The sequence below is a fragment of the Diadema antillarum genome, unplaced genomic scaffold (genome assembly GCF_040938485.1).
Source record: "Diadema antillarum isolate AM-2024a unplaced genomic scaffold, OU_Dant_1.0 seq00001910_RagTag, whole genome shotgun sequence".
Taxonomy (NCBI): Eukaryota; Metazoa; Echinodermata; class Echinoidea; order Diadematoida; family Diadematidae; genus Diadema; species Diadema antillarum.
This window is the reverse complement of record NW_027272575.1, coordinates 1-12,690: the sequence shown is the minus strand read 5'-3', so window position 1 is coordinate 12,690 and position 12,690 is coordinate 1.

Here is a 12,690-nt window from a genome sequence, read left to right as displayed (position 1 = left end):
TGCTGATTGGCTGTGACGCCTAATTTTGACGGGAGTTACCATTGAAATTCAACGGTAAGTTTTATGCAACGGGCCACTGGTGAGAATCCTATCATCCGTTCTTGGGTTACTGGGAGATTAAGATTATTCTATGTCTTTTATGACCCTACCACCTTTGACCTTTGACTTCATGATCGTCAAGCTATCATTTATTCAAATTCTTACTTCATTATAAAAACACGTTTCAAGTCGTATGAAAATCCGATCACCCGTCCCTATAAGTTATTGGGAGATTATTAAAGCTTATTTCATGTCTTTTGTGTCTCTATACATGACCAATGATCTTCGACCTCATGACCTCAATATTTGATTGTTTCTTTCTTACCTCACAAACACACCCTTAAACTTTGGTGAAATTCGTTTATCCGTTATAATTTTTTTTGTGGAAAACAAACAGACAGAAAGACAGACAGACAAACAGACAGACAAAAAAACCCAAACATACGGAACCGAAACCATAACCACCTCCGGTATATAGGTTTCAAAACGAGACACAGCTTTCGCGAGGAGTCGTGTGTGCGGCCGCGTTTCTTGTCCTTTGGAAGAAAGACCGGCGATGTGGAACAGAGATCTTGTTGAATGGTGTCTTAAAACTTGGTATCAATACATCTGGCAGAGTGCCATGATTATGAATGAACATGAATCAGAATGAAGCAGGTGCGCAATGTATAGGCCGACAAACATGTACCCCAGTCACCATTCCCAATTGAATTTGAATTGAACATAACGGCACTATAATATGTAGGCCTACTGTACCATTTCGGCCTGAAATAAGCTTATTCTCTCACATGATACGCAAAATGTTAATGAAGTTCAGGTTTATTCCCAGCAAATATGAATATTATATGTTTGTATAAGTAACATGCGGTCAATTTGAAATGCTAGGCCACATCTCTAGAAGTACAAAAACTTGTGTGCCTTTAACATAAATGAATATTACATTCAGTAATATGTAGTAAAAGATCCCGCTTCATTCATTCATAGCAAAGAACAGGGTGTCTCACCCGGTGAAGTGGTCCAACCCCACAACCAACTGGACCCCATGGAAGACCAGCTTAGTAGCTGAATATGGGCTATCCAGCCATCTTCACAGATGGAAAATGAACAACAACAACAACAACAACAACAACAACAACAACAAGTATCATAGTAAATAGAAATAAAAAAACGAGGTAAGGACAAAGACAGAAACAGACGCATATAGACAATAACAGAAACAAAGACAAGGAAATACGGACACTGACATTGACAGGGACATCAAGTTCGACTTATTATATAGCAACAATCACAGGGACATGGGTCCCAACAAATCTGTAAGACAGAGGGATTGTCGAGGGTATATAAAGAATGGAAATAAAAGGAAATGTGCCATTTCACGGAAATCAGAATAGTGTCAGTATAAATACAATATAGGTGATTATGTGAAAAAGGATTTCACATCACGTTAACAAAGGCAAAAACAAAAACTGATAAAAAAGAATCCACTGAGAATCATTCATGATTGATTCCACATTTTTTGTTCTTGTTTGCAAAAGGGAAGGTAAAATATCAGCATGTTACCTTAATCATCTCAGCTGAAAAGAATAAAAGATATAAACACATATGAAAAGGAACAAAACAAATAAAACTACATGAGAATATCCATGTTTTCGGAATATTATGGTTCATTATGTTACATAATAAATCAAAAGGCCTATGTTGCATAATTATATACTATATCTGTATCATATGACCAAAAAAAAAAAAAAGCCAACAAAAAGTCGCACCCCTTGATTTTACATGAGGACTAAAAAAAGGTGACACGGGTCAACCAAGTCAAATGTCTGAAAGAGCTATTCTTCTTCAACATGAGATTGTACATTATGTCGCTCTGAAAACGAGTGAAAATGCCCCTAATCGACTGAGGAAAAAAGGAAAGGTCATTTGTACTAATGTGTCCGTAATCTGCCTTCGAACTGGCTTATTATGCCAACTCTGGCAAAGTTGGTTACTGTATATGCACATACCTTTTATACGTGCATGAAGAAAAAAATGTGTTGAGTTGAACGAAAGAAAGCAAAGAAACATAAAAACACACACAAGCGAACAAAAACATGTGTAGACTCTTCTGTGGGTGTTTTCTAGTTTGGCAGTTTGCAACAAAGGTGACACTGTGCGTGCGGTACGCACACGTCACCACGTCTAACCAAGGAGGACTTCGAGATGGACTTCTCACTGGCTGTAATTACTCAAACAGTCTTCAGTTTTCTATCGATGTAAAAAAGAATTCCACATGTGCGTTTGTACCTTTGATGATCGACGTTCGATGCCACCGTATTGCTGAACAGTCTAAAAATTAATCATGTTCATTTTGAACTTTAACATAATTATTGTTGGTGATATTTTGCTTGTTTATCTACTAAAAGAAATGAAATCTCAGTTGATAAAGCATATAAAACAAATTTCAGTCCGGTCTAGAAATATGTGCAAAAGTGTAAATCAGAGATGTATTATGTGAATGTGTTTAAAACTGTACCCTCATGGAAGCCGGTCTTAATAGATAGGTTTCAATACCATACTGGAAAGAACACACTGTCCCACCGATGAAGTTTGAGAAATGGAGTTCCAACAGGCTCTAAACATTCAAACTGCTGTCAGTTTTCTTTTGACGTACAAAAGAATTCCACAGGTGCATTTGTGACTTTGATGATCGGGGTTCGATGCCGCCGTCTTTCCGAGGACAGAGATGATTCATTTGGAACGCTAACATAATGTAGACTATATACATATATTTTTTTTTTTTTTTTTGTATCAAAGGAAATTAAATTTCAGCTCATGATAAGGCATATGAAAAACCTGTCCAGGATTCTGTCAAAAAGTGTAAATCTGAGCCGTACGTTGTGAAAATTTGTGAACTGTACCCTTACTGGAAAGTCAATTTTATCATCTTTCCGATCACTTCCGACAAGTGAAACTGATATGGTATAATCTTCAAGGTAGTTCTTTATTCATTTATATGTAAGATTAGTGTAAAAATATGTAAAGTCGGGTAATTTTGATTCTTATTTCATCATTTTTTTGCGGAATTTTTATTTGCGCATCTTGTCACCTGCCTGTGTCTATATACCTTTATGTACCGCTCATGTTTCATAAAAAGGGACAGCAAAAAGTAATTACGATCATAAAGACATAATCTTCCATTTGAGAGTGACGAGTCATGATGCAATACCACATGAATCAATTGTCTTCCTATCTGTGAGGTAGCTTCAGTTTAGCACATACTTCAAATATTTCTTAGTGGCGGCATCAAACATGGTATTAGTCCAGATTCTGGACGTTTTCTTATCATTACGCATCCACGCGCGCTCCACAGCTTATCGCGCTATTAGTAGACGGCGAGTTGTCACAATATTGGGGTGTTCTTAAAATTTTCTGTAGATTTTGATTTTTTGTGCTATTTCCCCTATTTTGGGGGTGCTGAACACGAATCCACTTGTTGCCATTTTTCTAACCGACGTCTTCACCCGTTGCCATGGCAACGCATTATTTTCCTTAAAAGAACATGCATTCTTCATCAAAAATCATAAAAACATGATGTAAACACCAAAATATGTCATTATACATCATTTTTAATTAGACTTGAGAAAGAATACAATTTTTAGAATGTCATGGTTACCTTATAGCAATGACGGTTACCATGGCAACAACTATTTATAAAGAAAAATCATATCTTTAATGAAAAAGCAAGAAAACATGAAAAGATTGAGTGGAATATTTATCATAAATTACTATCTACATTATAAGCTTATTTTTCCACTATGTTAATTTCACATCATTTTCGTTGCTATAGCAACAACATGACAAAAGCTGCCTTTTAAAGAAAAATAAGCATTGTGATTGAAAGAAAGTCAAGAATACGTCCATAGATGTTAAATTTCTGTGAGATTTTTAGTGACATTTTTGAGCTATTCTCTTTATTTTGCCGGTGCCAAACACGAATCAACCTATTGCCATATTTCTAAATGACATCTTTAGCCGTTGCCATGGCAACAAATTATTTTCTTTGAAATAACATACATGTATTCTTCATTAAACATCACAAACGCATGCTAAAAACACCAAAATAAGTCAATATAAACGTATCACGCTTCAATTAAATTAAAAATCACAATATCCGAGTGCCACAGCAACCTCATAGCAATAACGGTTGGCATGGTAACAGCTATTTTTTAAAAGGAAATTACTTTTTCGTCAAAAAGCATGAAAAGATTGAAAGTTTGAGTAGCATACTCATTACAAATTGCTATGATAATCATCAGCTTTTTTTCACTACGTTCATGCCACATTATTATCGTTGCTATGGCAACAACTTTTTTTCCCTAGAAAGGAGAAGTATCCCATTGAAAGAAAAACTAGATAAACAAATGATCAACTTTTGTTTATTATAATTATATTACAATTCTTTATTATTACCTTTAAAAGAATGTGTATTCTTTATTAAAAAAATCATAAAAACATGCAGTAAACAACAAAATAAGTTAATCTAAACATCTCTTTAATCAAATTAAAAATCACAATTCTTATAACGCCATGGTTACCTCATAGCAAAGATGGTTGCCATGGTAACAACTATTTTAAAGAAAGTAGTGATACTTTCATGAAAAAGCAAGAAAACTAAGTGACAAGATCGGGTGGAATATTGATTACTAACTACTATCATGACTATCACCTCTTTCCCATTATGTTCATTTCACTTCCTTTTCGTTGCTATAGCAACAACATAACAAAAACTGCCTTCTAAAGAAAAAAAAATAGGTATTTCAATTAACAGGAAAGTAAGAATGAAGTAAATCCATAGATAATACATTTCTGTAAGAGTTAGATTTTTTGTGTTCTCTCCCTTATTTTAGGAGTGCCGTACACGAATCCACCTGTTGCCATATTTCTAATTGACATCTTTAGCCGTTGCCATGGCAACAAATTATTTTCTTTAAAAGAACATGTGTTCTTCTTTAAACATTATGAAAACGTGCTGTTAACACCAAAATGTGTCAAGATAAACATGTCTCTTTAGTTTAGTAAAACATCACGATTTTTCAATTTCATGGTTACCTCATAGCAATGACAGTTGTCATTGTAATAACAATTTATTATGAAAAACATAAAAATGACAAGATTGAGTAACATATTTATAACAAATTACTGTCAGTTCTTTTTTTTTCACTGTAGTCATCCCACTTCGTTCTTGTTGCTATAGAATTAACATGAGAAAACTGCCTTTTAAATAAAAAAATTAACGTTAGTCATTAGATAAGGAAGGAAAGAATACACTAAACAAAAAACAAATGAGTAAAAACACAAAAGCTTAGTCAGCTTCCTGAATTTCTGATCACATTGCACCTTTAAAACCTTAAATATCGGTGACAATAGTTAATATTTAACATGGTTGCCATGGAAATGCATCAATTTTTGTAGAAAAAAAAACTTCAAGAAAAAAAATGTGAAATTATGGCCTAACCTTTGAAGTATTACAAATGAGCAAGACTATAAGCCATCTGTTCACATCATTTCTGTTCCTATATCGCAACAACATGAGGAATAGATTTTTAAAAAACTATAGATATACCCAGGAAACATAAAATACAAATACAACTTGTAATAAGCAATACAAATGTCTAAAAACCTCCCAAAAGTTCCAATTTTATTGTCATGATGTACTCTGTTTCATCATTAACGTCTCCAAGACATTTGATAACCTTAAATAACTATGATACCTCCTCTATAGTAATTTCCAACAGATTGCTATAGAACTTTAATCCTTAAAAAACATTTTTCTCATATTATTGCTATGGAAACAGAAATGATGTGGAATGAACGTTGTGAAAACAAAAGCTGATAGTAATTTGTAATGAATATGGTACTCAATCTCATCATTTTTTCAATTGTTTTTCATTAAAATTTCAGTATTTTCTTTTTAAGAATTGTTATTATGGCAACTGTCATTGCTATGAGGTATCAATGTAATTGTAAAAAAGGATTGTTTTTATTGAGGAAAAATGTATATAATGACATATTTTCGCCTTAACAACATGTTTTTATGATGTTAATGAAAAACACATGTTCTTTTAAAGAAAACAATTTGTTGCCATGGTAACGGCTGAACACGTAATTTAGAAAAGTTGCCATAGGTGGATTCCTTTTCAGCATTCCCAAAAGAGTAAAAAAAAAAAAGGGCCGAAAAATTAAACTCTACAAAAATTGATTATTTTTATTTATCTAGTTTTTCTTTTACTGGGGTACTTCTCCTTTCTAGGGAAAAAACGTTGTTGCCATAGCAACGATAATAATGTGGCATGAACGTAGTGAAAAAAGCTGATAATTATCATAGCAATTTGTAATGAGTATGCTACTCAAACTTTTCATCTTTTCATGCTTTTTGATGAAAAAAAATCATTTTCTTTTAAACATTAGCTGTTACCATGGCAACCGTTATTGCTATGAGGTTGCTGTTACAGTCAGAAATTGTGACTTTTAATTTGATTGAAGCGTGATACGTTTATATTGACTTATTTTGGTGTTTTTAGCATGCGTTTGTGATGTTTAATGAAGAACACATGTTATTTCTAAGAAAATAATTTGTTGCCATGGCAACGGCTAAAGATGTCATTTAGAAATATGGCAATAGGTCGATTCGTGTTTGGCACCGACAAAATAAAGGAAATAGCTAAAAAATCTCACTATACAGAAATTTATCATCTATTGACGTAAACTTGCTTTTCTTTCAATCGCAATGCTTATTTTTCTTTAAAAGGCAGCTTTTGTCATGTTGTTGCTATAGCAACGAAAATGATGTGAAATTAACATAGTGGAAAAAAAGCTGATAATCTAGATAGTAATTTATGATAAATATTCCACTCAATCTTGTCATGTTTCCTTGCTTTTTCATGAAAAATATGATTTTTCTCCATAAATAGTTGTTGCCATGGTAACCGTCATTGCTATAAGGTAACCATGACATTCTGAAAATTGTATTCTTTCTCAAGTGTAATTAAAAAGGATTTATAATGACATATTTTGATGTTTACATCATGTTTTTATGATTTTTGATGAAGAATGCATGTTCTTTTAAGGAAAATAATGCGTTGCCATGGCAACGGGTGAAGACGTCGGTTAGAAAAATGGCAACAAGTGGATTCGTGTTCAGCACCCCCAAAATAGGGGAAGTAGCACAAAATATCAAAATCTACAGAAAATTTTAAGAACATTACAACTCGCCGTCTACTAAAAACTGCAAAAAACTCTGAGAAGGTCGTGAGATGTGGACCTCAAGAAAAGTTGGAAGATTTGTTTGGCGATGTTATTGTTGGTAAAGGGGATCAATATGTTTGGTTTTTGTTTTTGTTTTTTTTGGGGGGGGGGGATTGTGCCAATCATATTCATTAAAGGAAATAATTTTGTCATCAAATATTCTTCATTAATAATATTGTATGATGAAATATTCAGAAATTAAAGAAATTCTTTAATTGACAAAGGCACTTGTATACACCTGTTTTCACTATTATCTGACCCACTAAATAACAATGTAATTTTGTAATGTAAGCTCAGGGCTGTGAGATGTGGGTTCTATGAACCGGTACTTGGCTATGGTATACAAGATATCTTAACATATTCAGGGGTGGTGGAGGTGAAGGGGATACATTACACAATTTGTAGTGCAAAGTTTTGAAGTACATGTTAGGAACCAGAAAGTGCCTTTTTTTTTTGTTCTTTTCCCCAAATGTTAGTAGAGAGCAGTCTAAATTTAAAGAATTGCGCTAAGTTTGTAAAACTTTTATCATTTTATTACCACTTCATGTAGGGCCTACTGGGCAGTTAGACCGAAACTATTCGCTTTGCTAATTTCTATAACAGAGACAATCAGACCAATATCCCTGTTGTAAGAGTACCCCGTCACTCAGTCTTTGTTTGTTAGTCTTCATGATAATAAAGCTAAATTTAGTAAACCAAGATGAAGACGCTTAAGGGCATTTTTGCTACAGAGATATTGGTCCATTTGTCTCTGGCATTACAGAAGTGAACAGTTTTGGTTGAACTGCCCTTCTGCATATGCATATATATACATATATATATATATATATATATATATATATATATACATATATATATATATATATATATATATATATGATATCCAATCATATCTTCCTTTTTTTTTGTTGCAAACCATACCTGCATTTGCTCAAAATAGTAGCTCCATGTAAATAAGTAGGCCTATTCATATCAAAAGACAGTCTGACAGAGCAACTTGTTTGTTTCTAATTCACAAACATTTAAGGGGTAGTCAGCGTGAAATTATGCTTGGGAAATGTGTGGGCCATGCACACAACACACACAAATGCATACACGCATGTGCACACACACACACACACACACACACACAAACATACACAAACTCATGCACACACATGCACACACACACACACTTACATGTTAGCAATTTTATTAAACCCCCTATTACAAATCACATCCAAATTAAAACATTGTACATGTACTTTGTACATACAGCTGTACAGTGTAGTAGACTTTACTTTTTTCCACGTTTATGGCAGCTGATTATTGGTAAATAAGTTTAGATTTTTTTTTTTCAGTGTTGAGGTGTGGTCAGGAAATACACCAATTTACCACTATTGTACTTTGAAATGTACAATGTATACGGTGTGCATGTACACTGTACATGTGCAATATATGTACTGTTAAATACACTGTGTAGTGTACAGGAAGAGCAGACAGCAAAGTGAAAACAAATGGACTACGAGTAGTGTAATTTGAACATATGTATAATTTGTACATTTTTAATCACATTAGGCCTACTTCTTAAGCATTTATTATAAAAATTTGGCCATGATGGTAAAACTGTTAATGTTGTACCAACTACCAAGGAAGTTTCAAAGCTAGCATCCCACTCCCAACTGTCAATAATGAGTTCAAAAAGTTGTCACTCTGGGAAGGACGTTCAAAATAATTCCTCAGGTGTATAAGTGTCTTTAAAGTTGAATATTCTGTGCCACCATGTACTCAAAAGGAACTGAAATTAAATGTTCTATAGTTGATAAAATATTAGGCATATTTCAGTTGTTTCTCCATGCTCTTGAAATTCCTTCATTATACACTTTCATTTGTCCATGTACATGTACAAGTACTGTAATATACAATACATTTACTGTATATAATTCATGATAGTTCATGATCATTGTTCAACAACAGTGCATTATTTCAAACAAAATACATTGTAAACTGTTTGACTCTGAATTTTGATGTCAGAGAAATAATTTGATATGTCACATTTCAGTCTGATTACCATGTGCAGTAGACTCTCATTAAACATCAAAAACACAGGATTAACACAAACTGGTTACAAGTTATGACAAAGAAATCTTCCTGGTCCCACTGTAGATTTTGTTTTTTCATTTGTTGTGTTTTACAACAATTCTTGGTAAAAAAAAATTGCTTTAAAGGTTAAAAAAGAAAATAAATTCATTGCTACATAGTCCAAACTACAGGTACAAATGTTCATGTGCATTACCAGAACTAGTTTTATTTTTATCAAAATGGGCCAAAGAACATACTATACTTCTCATGAGTGATTTTGTATGTAAAGAAAGTATGTAAACAAGTTCTTGGTAGCTGTACAACTCAAAAACATACTCTACACATGTGTACACTTTCCTGTACATGCATGCATAGATGAACATGCGATGTACAATTACATGTGCAGACAAACGGCATAACAGTTCAATTTTCAAACACCCAAAACACAAAGCCCATCCCCACTTGGCATGGTCTGTATGTACATGTACATGTAATCCACTGCATCACAAAAACACAACCTTGAACTAAAATATTTCAACTTTTCCATAATTTTATCACTTGTAATTATGATATGTACCCATTAACATGTCCAATGAAATGAAAATATTCACGCCTAAAAAACAAAGTACAGTATGAAAAGTAGAGAGTGTACAAATGTACATTGTATTTGCATAGTGAATAAGAGCAAGGTACAGTAATTGCAGTGATAAAAGGAAAATTATTGTACATGTTGCATGGAACTGCAAAAATTTAGGTACACCAGAAACCAATGTACCAACCACTCACCATTACAAACCTTAAGGAGGAAAAACACCCACAGTGGATTCATATGAATTCTCTAAAAACAATTTTAAAAGCCCAAAGGTACCACTTACAAGCTACATGTACACATGTGTACGTAACATTTTTCAGTTAAAAAAAAAAATCTGAGCTACGATGTACAGCTGTACATGATTCTTCATGTTACCAGTATATCTGATAAGGCCTGAAAATTGAGTGCTTTTAAAAAGTGGATATAATCGTCTAGATCACTTGGGCATCCACACAAAACCGTACTGTGTGCGCTGCTTACGTCAACACCCAGGCCAGACGCAATGGTAGCAATCAGAACTCTGATTTCACCATCTGTTGCCAACATGCAGATGCTGTCAACAATTTCCTTTTGGATATAAGTTTCCGTGTTCCGGTGGTACATATAAACTTATTAACATACCTGTGGCAACCTTCTGGAAGCAGTGCCATAAAGGTTGCGTACACATTACTGCACATTTTTATCATCCTTTCACAACATGCACCATGGGTCTTCAAGTCATCTGCCAGCCACTTGAACATTGCATCTAAATCTCTTGCAGCAGACTTGACAACATGTTTTATATTTTGCTTGTACGGCAACTGATTTACCCACACATAATTGCGAAGACCAAAGTTTTCGATGATACCGCTAAGCACATCTCTGGTTGCAGTGGCTGTCAGGGCAACAGCAGGACTGACGACTTGAGTTTCGATCGTAATTCACCCAATTTTCCATACGCTGCTCGAAATGCTTTGGTGTCTCCAGATGCGGTCCCCCTATTTGAAAAATAAGAAAAAAAAAAACCATTTTCTACATTGCACATAAATGATTTTAATAATGCCTGCAGTCTCTACAATGCACATCGCAGAGCCTTAAGACTGCATAATTGTAATCTATAGATGAACAAGTATGAGTACATTTGCATACGGAAGCATGTTCCTATTTGAGTTTTTTCTCAATGTACAGTCAAACCTGCCTTAGCGGCCACCTCTCTATAGCGGCCACCTGTCTATAGCGGCCACTGAAAAATCCCCCCAAGAGAAAAGCCATGTTAAAGACCCTGTGTATAGCGGCCACCTGTCTAACGCGGCCAGCGGCCACAAATTTTGTTTCCCGCGGTAGATTTTAACCTGTCTATAGCGGCCAAAAACCCGATGGAGCCGTAGCCGAGCTGATAATTCAGGGTGTTTTTCTGCTTTTTAGCCGTGCCAGTCATTTCTGGGCAATATTCAGTGATCGCCACCGTTGCATTCATCACTTATTCAGTCACAATAATGTACTAATTCATGACTGTGCACATGCTACATCTAGTGTACTGTGCAACAATTTCATAAACACCGGCATTGTTCTATGCATGATACACACGTGTGCATACGTACACACATAAATGTACGTGTATATACGATGATACATGTACATGTAGGCAATGCACACAAAGTTGGATTACCTGTCTATAGCGGCCACCTGTCTATAACGGCCACTTTTTCCGTATCCCTTGGGTGGCCGCTATAGACAGGTTTGACTGTACATGCACATGAAGAATTAGTCTGAGGGCCACAGCGTGTGTCTCGATCGCTCCTCAGAGTAGAAGAGCAAAGCCGACGAGACAAAGGCTGTGGCTCACAGACTAAAGCTATGAGAAGGCAGTAGGCCTATGTGTAATTGCATTTGTATGCAAGAAAGTTACAGTAGTTACTGTACTGTACAAAACAATAAAACCAGTGCAGTTACGGTGTTAACAATTTATCACAATAATTACACAGGATTTAACTCGGTACACCTAGGCACACTCACAAGAGTAGTACCGGTACTGTAGTAGAAGCCTGACACGTGTTTACCCTACCCGGCCCAGAGGCCAGACATTACTACATTTAGTTTTACAATCATTTTTTTTTTTTTGTTCAACTAGGGGCCTACAGTTACAGTTTGTAATTCAAGACAAGAGACACGTAATGAAAGTTGCCTTGACGAATCATTTTTAGAAACTGGATAGATCTAAATGATTAGCTTACCGCTACTCTAGGTAGGCCGCTTGAGTCTTTGACTTTGTCACGCAGCCAAGCAAGATCCATAGCCCTGCTCATCTGGTCCGAAATTAAAGACTTCAAAGGCATGAAAACAAGAGCCACAGCTTTCGGAGAGTCTGGTCCATCATGTAGATCTAGTTTGCGAAGAATATCAACGCATAACGGTGCAGCTTGGAAGTTGGAACACCACACTATTGCCGAAAACCAGTCGGCAGGGAGATAAACAAATCATGACCATGCACGGAGAAACGAGTACGTGTACGTGTAGGGACTTCTAAGTTCTGGTTCTGCTGCTGCTCCCCGAAACCGTCAACGAATCCAAGCTTCTCAGTAGCACATTGCATTGTATGCTTTTCTCATTATCACTGTCAGAAAAGCGACGCGGAGACGCTGATGTTGACATCCATTGATCATGTAAACAAGATTTGGAGGAAATACTTGAAATGCTGCACAGATTTTGGTCGGAAAACGCAAGACTTGGAA